Source organism: Bison bison, unplaced genomic scaffold (assembly GCF_000754665.1).
Source record: "Bison bison bison isolate TAMUID 2011002044 unplaced genomic scaffold, Bison_UMD1.0 scf7180017864340, whole genome shotgun sequence".
NCBI classification, from domain to species: domain Eukaryota; kingdom Metazoa; phylum Chordata; class Mammalia; order Artiodactyla; family Bovidae; genus Bison; species Bison bison.
The window spans coordinates 5,625,613-5,635,166 of record NW_011494912.1 but is presented as its reverse complement, the minus strand read 5'-3'; the positions used below and the strand labels follow the sequence as shown (position 1 = coordinate 5,635,166).

The window sequence follows — 9,554 nt, the reverse complement described above, 5'->3', positions numbered from 1 at the left end:
AGGGACACAGCAGGTAAGGGATATGGAAACTTAGCAGCAAACATTGGCCCAACAAGTGAAAATCCCTTCACCAATACAATTTCTAATCAGTCTTTTAACTGCTCAAAGGAATCTGTATTTAGACAGTTTAGAACATCTCATGCCTCTCACAGGTGGGAGGCTCTGAGCAATCACATGTGGCCGGAAAAACCTATTCAGGCAGGCTAGAGGACTTCCAAAGGAGTTTGTAGGTTGAAACACTGTCACACCCAGGAATTATTAACTGGAGCTGTAAGCTAACTCTTTTTTCAGAGAGAGGTAGTGGGGGACAGCCCCCCGTAAAGTCAGAGGTGTAGGTGAAAGCACAAAGCAGAAAATAGGCAGACTCTGGTTTTGGGGGTAGATGCTCGAGAATTTCCAGGGGGACTCCTGAGGCTCGATCCCGCCTTTGCGTATGCCGAGCCTCCTTCCTCATGACCTTTGTCATGGGTGGAGCTCCTCACGCTGGCTCCCGGCAGTGATAGAATTCCAGTTGAGCTATTCCAGATCCTGAAAGACGATGCTGTGGAGAGTGCTGCACTCAATATGCAATATGCCGGCTCCCGGCAGGACCAGGTGCCATAATCTTAATTTTCCAAATGTTGAGTTTTAAGCCAGCTTTTTCACTCTCCTCTTTCACTTTCATCAAGAGCCTCTTTAGTTCCTCTTCACTTTCTGCCATAAGGGTGGTGTTATCTGCATACCTGAGGTTATTGATATTTCTGCCGGCAATGTTGATTCCAGCTTGTGCTTCATCCAGCCCAGCGTTTCTCATGATATACTCTGCATATTAGTTAAATAAGTAGGGTGACAATATACAGCCTTGATGTACTCCTTTCCCAATTTGGAACCAGTCTGTTGTTCCATGTCCAGTTCTAACTGTTGCTTTCTGACCTGCATACAGGTTTCTCAGGAGGTGATCTGGTATTCCCATCTCTTTTAAGAATTTTCCATAGTTTGTTGTGATCCACACAGTCAAAGGCTTTGGCATAGTCAATAAAGCAGAAATAAATGTTTTTCTGGAACTCTCTTACTTTTTCGATGATCCAGCGGATGTTGGCAATTTGATCTCTGGTTCTTCTGCCTTTTGTAAAACTAGCCTGAACATCTGGAAGTTCACGGTTCATGTATTGTTAAAGCCAGGCTTGGAGAATTTTGAGCATTACTTTGCTGGCGTGTGAGATGAGTGCAATTGTTCGGTAGTTTGAGCATTCTTTGGCATTGCCTTCCTTTGGGATTGGAATGAGAACTGACCTTTTCCAGTCCTGTGGCCACTGCTGAGTTTTCCACGTTTGCCGGCATATTGAGTGCAGCACTTTCACAGCCTCACCCAAAGAGGTCTTCCAAAGGACGAGGCAGCTGCTCTCGACAGCACCAGCTATCAAGCCCGGGGCAGAAGGCCAGTCTAGGCTTACCCCCAGCCGGCTCAGACCATCACCGAACCCAGTTCATCTTGCCTGATGCCCAGCAGGCCAAGACGCCGAGACGCTGAGGCTCACAGCTGACAGGGTTTGTTCACGAGGCAGCCAAATGAGGAGAGAGAACAAACCTCATGTCTGCCTCCCAGAAGGCAAGAGGCTTGGGGTGCATTGTGGGAGAGCAAACGGAGAAACAGGCTGGTCCCGGGTGAGGAGGGCATGGGGGGCGTAGGGACAGGTGATTGAGAAAAGGTGTGGTCATCATCGCCCTGTGCAGGTGGAACTCAGCTACAGGCCTCTGCACCTTCAGAAATGGAGGCACGGGATTTCCTTGGTGGTCTAATGGTTAAGACCCCACACTCCCACTGACGAAGGCCCAGGTTCCATCCCTGATTGGGGAACTAAGATCCTGCAAGCACCATCCCCCCAATTCCCCTGGTGAGGCCAAAAAAAAAAAAATGGAGACGTTTAGCACCATCTGAGGGTGGATCTCTGACATCAAAAGGTCACCCGTGTGGAGGGTCAGTGATCCTGTGTGGTCTTAACCAGCTCAGCTCCAACTGGGCACAGGCGCCTCCAAGCTCCTGGAAGACTACTTAGCAAACACCGCACTGTGAAGGCTCCGCACCACTAAGGGGACTGCCAGCCTAAACGACCTTGATGAGTGAAGGCAGGTGAAGTGGGTTTGACGAATTATCCCCCAGCAAGGACGTATCGCGCTGCCACCTGAACCCGGGCGTGACTGCAGTGTCCATCCTCCCAGCTCTGGCCACCGGCCGGGCCGCTGCAGGGAGGGGCGTGCAGAGCTCAAACCTGGCAGAGAGGGTGCCAGGCTGAAGGCCCTCCTGTAACGAGCCACCCCCGCCCCGAGTGTGGTATGTGCGTGTGTTTGCATAATAATATAGACTTGTGTCACAGCGTCTAATAGTCTTAAATACGGTCGCTCCTCGTGGTCCACACCTTCTGCTTCTGTGAACTGGCCTCGTCAATTTGATTTTAACCCAAATCCATACTTTTGCAGCCAGGTGCAGACATGCTCACAGTGGTGAAATTTTGAGTTGCCCCATGCACGGTTGCCAGCTGAAGTCAAATAAGGCAACACTCAGCCCTCTGGTTTCAGCTCATACTTGTCTATTTAATGGCGGGCCTTTTCTGCATCTTTGTGCTTTTTCTCCATGGTTTTTTCATTTTAAACGGCCCCCCAGGCATCGTGTTAAAGTGCAGAGACTAGTGTTTCTAAGCTCAGGGAGGCTGGGTGTGTCTTAGAGCAGCTTTGCTCAGGCATGAATCAGGTGCTGGGAGTTCAAAGATGGTGCATCAGTAATATCTACCACTGAAAGGGTCTTTAAACAAAAACACACATAAATCAAGGTTGTGGGACTTCCCAGGGGTTAAGAATCCGCCTGCCAGTGCAGGGGACATGGCTTCAGTCCCTGGTCCAGGCAGATTCCACAGGCCACGGGGCAGGTGAGCCTGAGCACCTCAACTACTGAGCCTGTGCCATAGAGCCTGTGCCCCGAAATAAGAGAAGTGACCCCAAGGAGAAGCCCACACGGTGCAGCCAGAGAGCAGCCCCTGCTCTCCACAACCAGAGATGCCCTCGGGCAGCAACAAGACTCAGCACAGCCAAAAATCATAAATGTTAAAAGTTGTGTATTGATCTTTATTGATGGGACCAGAGGCTCACAGAAACCTAACCCCGTATTTCCCCGGGGAAGGAGCAGTTCGTGCTTGGATGCTAAATCACTTCAGTCATGTCTGACTTTTTTCAACCCCCACACTAGGCTCCTCTGTCCATGGGATTCTCCAGGCAAGGATACTGGAGTGGGTTGCCATGCCCTCCTCCAGGGGATCTTCCCCACCCAGGGATTGAACCCAGGTCTCTTAAGTCTCCTGCATCGGCAGGCAGGCTCTTTAACACTAGTGCCTCCTAGGAAGCAGTTCAGCCTCTCGGGGGGCACTCCGTGGGTCGCCATTGGAGAATCCCATGGACAGAGGAGCCTGGTAGGCTACAGTCCACGGGGTCGCTAAGAGTCAGACACTGACCGACTTCACTTTCACTTTCCATTTTCATGCAATGGAGAAGGAAATGGCAACCCACTCCTGTATTCTTGCCTGGAGAATCCCAGGGACAGAGGAGCCTGTTGGGCTGCCGTCTGTGGGGTTGCACAGAGTCAGACATGACTGACGCGACTTAGCAGCAGCAGACCTTCCCTGAGTTCCAAAGAGCGGACTCAGCAGTTACTAATTAGGGAAGGACGGGAACACAGAAGCATAGAGCAGGTCCGAAGGGGCTTGACAACAGCAGGGGCTGACCAGGAAATTCTCAACCAGTCAGTCACTCGGCTCTAAGTAAACAATAAAATGCCTCGACCATCCCTTTTGCTCTCTCTGAGAAAGAAGTTAAGGAACCACAAGACCATGATTTATCAGTTTGTTTTGCAGGAACACACAGATCGCCAGTGACACAGAGTCACAGGATGGCAGAAGTACTGAGAAGCGGGCAACTGAGTCTTTTCAGGAAACTGAAATCACAAAGATCCCTCCTCTTTACTTTTTTTTTTGCCTTTATAAATCTTGCACTCCAGCCAGCAAGATGGATTTGAGACAAACCTCTTATCCGCCCAGTTGGCACCTCCTGGACTAGTAAACCTTTCTCTGCTCTAAACGCCAGTGTTTCAGTTTATTTGGCCTCACTGCATGTCAGGCACAAGAATTTGATTTTGACGACACCCCCTACCCCCAAATCTGTTCCCCACACAGCAGCCAGAGTGATCTTTTAACAGAAACTAGAGTTTTCCCTGACAATCTGGTGGTTAAGACTCCAAGCTTCCAATGCAAGGGCTCAGGTTCAATTCCTGGTCAGGGAACTAAGATCCCACATGCCTCATGGTGAACAAAAGCAGAAACCAGATATTGCCTCCCCTCGGGGTTCAGTCCTCAAGGTCGGGCTTCCATTGTTACCGAGTCCAAGCTAGCTCTGCTCGCCGCATGACAGGCCAATGAATCCGAGAGACAAGGTGTTGAGGCAAGCAAGGGAGAGACTTAAATTGGAGAGTCAGCAGATTGAGAAGTGGTGGGCTAGAGCCTCAAAATAACCTTCTTATTGGGGCCTGGATGCCAGGTTCTTTTATAAATCAGAGAGAAAGCAGCAATGAAGAACTAAAGTCAAAAGGCAGAATAGAGAGTGAGAAGCAGGGGGAAGGGGTGTGCTAATCTGGTCTATTCACAGGTGGGCAAGGACAACCCCCTCTCTCTGAGCTGAACAAAGGCGTTTCCCGTTCAGTTCAGTCGCTCAGTCGTGTCTGACTCTTTGCGACCCCATGGACTGCAGCGCGCCAGGCCTCCCTGTCCATCACCAGCTCCCGGAGTTTGCTTAGACTCATGTCCGTCAAGTCAGTGATGCCATCCAACCATCTCATCCTCTGTCGTCCCCTTCTCCTCCTGCCCCCAATCTTTCCCAGCATTTAAAAGGCACATTAGTTTACAGTCAAGAAGAGGGGCAGGGTCCTCCAGGCAAGCCACTGAGTATGATTATAACAATAAAAGCAATGAAAAGCAAGTCAAAGAAACAGTTCCAACATGGGAGTCAGAATTGGCTTTCTCCTTGAAACACCATTACACTTAAAATAGGAGCTGAAGGCCTTCAACCCAGCCTCTGCCTCCCACTCTTGCTCCCAGTGACCGTACCTCCGGAAGCATTTCCTGCCTCTTCTCTCCCGTAGGCCTCAGTTTTCCTCCCACTCACCACCTGTTCCATTTCTTCCACAGCTCCATCACTGGTTCACCTGCTTGCACCCTGCCACACCCGCAGCCCCCACGCCCCCAGACTCCACTCAGCTTCTGACAGTAAGGACCCACGTGTTCTGTTCCTTGCTGACCCCCAGTGCCAGCAGGGCGCTTGGGATGTCATAGGTGTGAAACAGATGTCACTCAGCAAATCTCAGTGATTGAAAGCAAGCAGGTTAACTTGTGCACATCTGAAAAAACTGCTCCAACAGCAGGAAGAGCCTACAAACCTGCACGTAGACACAGTCACTTTTGCTGCCTTTAATGCCCAGAGCTCAGCAGCAGGGGAGGAGCCTGCCTGGAACACTCAGACCCACCCCGGCCACGCCCCCTAGACTGAGTCATCACAGCTCTGGCCATGATTACGCATTTTAAGCAGGTACCATTTGAAAAGACCCTGATGCTGGGACAGATTGAAGGCGGGAGGAGAAGGGGACGACAGAGGATGAGATGGTTGGATGGCATTGCCGACTCCATGGACATGAGCTTGAGCAAGCTCTGGGAGTTGGTGATGGACAGGGAAGCCTGGCGTGCTGCGGTCCATAGGGTCGCAAAGAGTCAGACACGACTGTGCAACTGAACTGAACTGAACCTCAGGAGACGCTACTCTGGATCCCCACACCACACCCCCACCACCAATACCTTGAGAAACACTGGTTTGGAGCATAGAAAGTACCATTATTATTTTAATTCTCTGTTTTCAACATGTATCATATGGGGGGAAAAACTGAGTTAGAGGAGAGACGTTCTATTGACTTTTGAAAATAGGAACATAACTAAACCAACGTTAACTAGACTCGGTTTCCAAGGTGTGTGGAAGGAGGGCTGTGTGGAAACCGTTTCTTCCGTCATCATCACTGGAAACAGGCACGGTTTCTCCTCCCCTTTGGAAGTTAATCTACATTTACTGTCCGGCATACACGACTAAAGTGATCTACAACCCGTATCTAATAACAGATCAGGAAGGAGAACCACCTGAGAAATTAACCTGGGGCAAGTCCTCAGGCAGTTTTCCATTTTCTTGTTCCCCAGAATGTAGCAAAAACTTTTTTTGCGGGGTGGGGCGCAGCTGCGCCACGGCGGGCTTCTCAAGTTGTGGCACGTACTTGGGATGTTAGTTCCCTGACCAGGAATCAAACCCACGTCCCCTGCATTGGCAGGTGGATTCTTAACCACTGGACCACCAGGGAAGATCACTCAGCAAACATTTATTGAGCAAACACTAGGCTGAAATCCAAAGGGTTCCGAAGTGCACTTTGTTGGGCAACACGATCCTCACCTTCAAGGACTCCGGGTCTGATCAGGGACACAGACAAGAAAGTCAGGCTGATGACGCTTGGGGTGCTGCGTGGGTATGGGCCCCAGGCCTCCGGGATGAGGGGAGGCTAGCTCAGATCAGAAACTCAGATCAGAAACCAGAGGTGACGATGGCCTGAATTAGAATAGACAGGAGGTGTGGAGAGCAAAAATGAGGGGCTCGGGGGATTTCAGAGACATTTCAGTGGGAGAATTCACAGGACTTGAATTCTCCTCGTGGGGAGTCAGGATCTATAGAGTTCTACAGATCTACAGAGTTACCAGCTGTGCCGAGTGGTGGAACCCTCCCTAAGGGAGCAGGGGACCAGGAGGTGGAGCAGGTATGTGAGGGAACGATGAGGACTCTAACTGTGGGCGTGGTGAAGCCGGGGGCCATGGGACACATCCTGCCAGGCTGGGAAGAGATCAGGGTTGTAGGTGATGATACAGGAGCCCTCAGGCCAAACAGTGAGTGGGTGAGAAAACTCAGGGCGAAGTGTAGAGAGAGGGACCCGGACAGGATCCTGAGAAACACCCGTATCGAGTGGACAGACGGAAGAAGAGAAGCCCGTGTGGGGTGCAGGGCACTGTCTGGTGGGCTCACCGGAGAAGGAAAGAGGGTTTCCGGGTGGAAGGAGGGGGACGCAGGGACAGACAGGGCAGTGGCTGGGACATGTGGATTTAGCAGCACAAAGGGCTGTAACTGCAGGTGGCTGAGGAGGAAACGAAGGAAGTGATGACAGCTCTCTGAGAAGTTTATAGTCTGACGTGCGGGGGAGAGGCCATAGGAGGAGTGGAGAGGAGACAGCGGGAGAAAGAAGGGTGTCAGCAGGGTCAGGGAAGTGCTGGGCACTGAGTGAGGAAGAAGGGTCAGAAAGCAGGATATCTGAATTTAAGCAATCACACTGGGAATTCCCCAGCAGTCCAGTAGTTAGGACTCACTGCCGGGGCGCAGGGTTCGGAAGTTCACAGAGGCTGATAATAAGCGCTAGGCTTTAGGAGTGAATGGTCAAGGGACTGGATACACTGTCCACACCGGCTGGGAGGCCATCCTGGCTAGGAGCTGGGGAGGGAGGGAGACAGCAGGACCACAGTGTTCACGGAACAAAGGGTCACAGTGGATGAGGTCACCAGTGTGGCAGTGACCTCTGGGACATGCCTCCCAGAATTGCCTTTTTCAAATGTGGGGTGGCCGAGGCCTCAGAAAAGGCGGTGACTTGCCAGACCACCAGCCACGGGAGTGTCAGCACAGACTGGAACCCAGACCTCCCCGCCGAGCAGCTGGTACTACGCACCTTGACCTGAACCACCTCGGCTTCTGCGTAAGCCCCATGCAACAACCTGGGCACCCGAGTGGGCTCTGCAACTGTGAGTACCGGGATCATTAAATTTTTCTCCTTTCAACTTGGTGCTGTCAGCATGCTTAATCTCACAGGGTGGGGAATGCCGTTTTCTGGGTTTGGTTAGTAAACGAGCTCTGGAAAGCCCTGATAATTATGACTTACGTTCTACTTCTGCCCAGACACGCTGGATAAATGTGCCTGGGTGTGGGAGCGTGGCTACCAGGCCTAGGAAGCGTTCTAAAGGATGTGCAATCAGGGTTCAGAAGTGAGAACTCAAGCAAAGGACTCTGTTGCTCAAAGAATGTTCACCTGTGATGCAATTACTGCCGTTAGCAAAGTGTTCAGAATGCTTTCTTCCTTTTTGAACACCAAAAACATTTTATATTGGGGCACAGCCGATTAACAATGCTGTGGTAGTTTCAGGTGAACAAATAAAAACATTTTTTTAAAAGAATGTTTTCCTCCTGTTTTCCAGTCCACTTTATCAACTGCCAGAGGTGTGGAAGCCACACTATGTTTTTTGTGGACTTTGCTCCCTGAAATACAACAATCTCTTTCCTGTTGCCATGGGTGGGAAGGGCAGTAATCAGACCCCAGGATTTTCCTCATTCCTTTGTTAGGGCGGTAAACACAGAAACTAGCTTAGTCCGCTCTTAAGTGTCCTCTTGGAATAAAAGGTGTCATTCTGGCTCTCAGCATGGGTCTTGAAGTATAAGTGGATCTGGCCTGGCAGACCTGCCAACATTTACTCATCCAATTGTCAGAAAACTTGGACTGGGCGACAGGAATGGAATTTTTCTTTTTTCTTTCCTTTGGATAAATGTGTCACGGTGCCATGCTGTTGTGACAGATGGAAAAATCCTATGTAGGGCACGCAGGAAGGGCTCCGAGGGCCCGCCTGGCACGGTGGGTGGATGGGAACCCATCTCTCCTCTCAGTGAGTTACCCATATGCACTTCCTGAAAAGACCGTTCCTGTTTGAATGTCTGGGTTACAAAACCTGAGAGTTCACCATTCCCGGTGAGAGGTTCCCTGCACCCTGGAACGGAGGGAGCCAGAGGCACCGAGGAAAACCCTTCCCCCCCAGCGCTCTGCCCACCAAGCATGCCGCACTCGGGTGAGGACCCCGCAGGTCTCGCTGGGCCTGGTGGGTGGGGCTGCGGTTCCGGGTGACCAGCTCCGGGTCCGTGCTCGGCCTGGGGTCGCTGTCCACCTGGCAAATTGGGGCGTGGCCGCCCACACCTTCCCCAACGGACCCTCCTCTCCGCTATACACCCCTCCTCCCCCCGCCACCCATAGTCCGCCCGGCAGACTGATAACGAGATCCCACCGGTTCACAGGGTCAGTGACCGGTCCTGGGCGTCCTCCGGGGCTCACCCTGGGAACCTGGTGCTCCTGCTCTGTGTTCAGGCCCACACGCGTCCAGCAGACTAGGGCTCACCCTTCCCTGGACTTGCGGGCCAGACCCAGGGGCAGAGAAAGCGCAGCTTCCCCATTCCGTCGCTGGGGAGGGAGAGCGAGGGATGCCCAGGCTTCCGGCTCTCATCACCACCGCGGCGCGGATCCCTGCTCATGGCCACCCGCGACGCGCCCAGTAACCAGGAATGATGAGCACCCTTCGGGTTTTCATGTCCCGGCGGGAGCGGCGCCAGCCCTGCAGGGACCCCGGGGGACCCCGGGTAGGGGGGCT

General features: G+C 52.1%; 1 protein-coding gene across 1 annotated transcript in view; it reads left to right on the top strand.

Annotated features, from left to right (window-relative positions):
• The first annotated feature begins 7,903 nt into the window (after positions 1 to 7,903).
• The window catches only part of ORAI2 (ORAI calcium release-activated calcium modulator 2), a 14,930-nt gene continuing 13,279 nt past the window's right edge, over positions 7,904 to 9,554 (top strand). Inside the window, 1 exon segment of the mRNA XM_010854362.1 lies at positions 7,904 to 8,981. The gene's annotated coding sequence lies outside the window, so the exon portion shown is untranslated.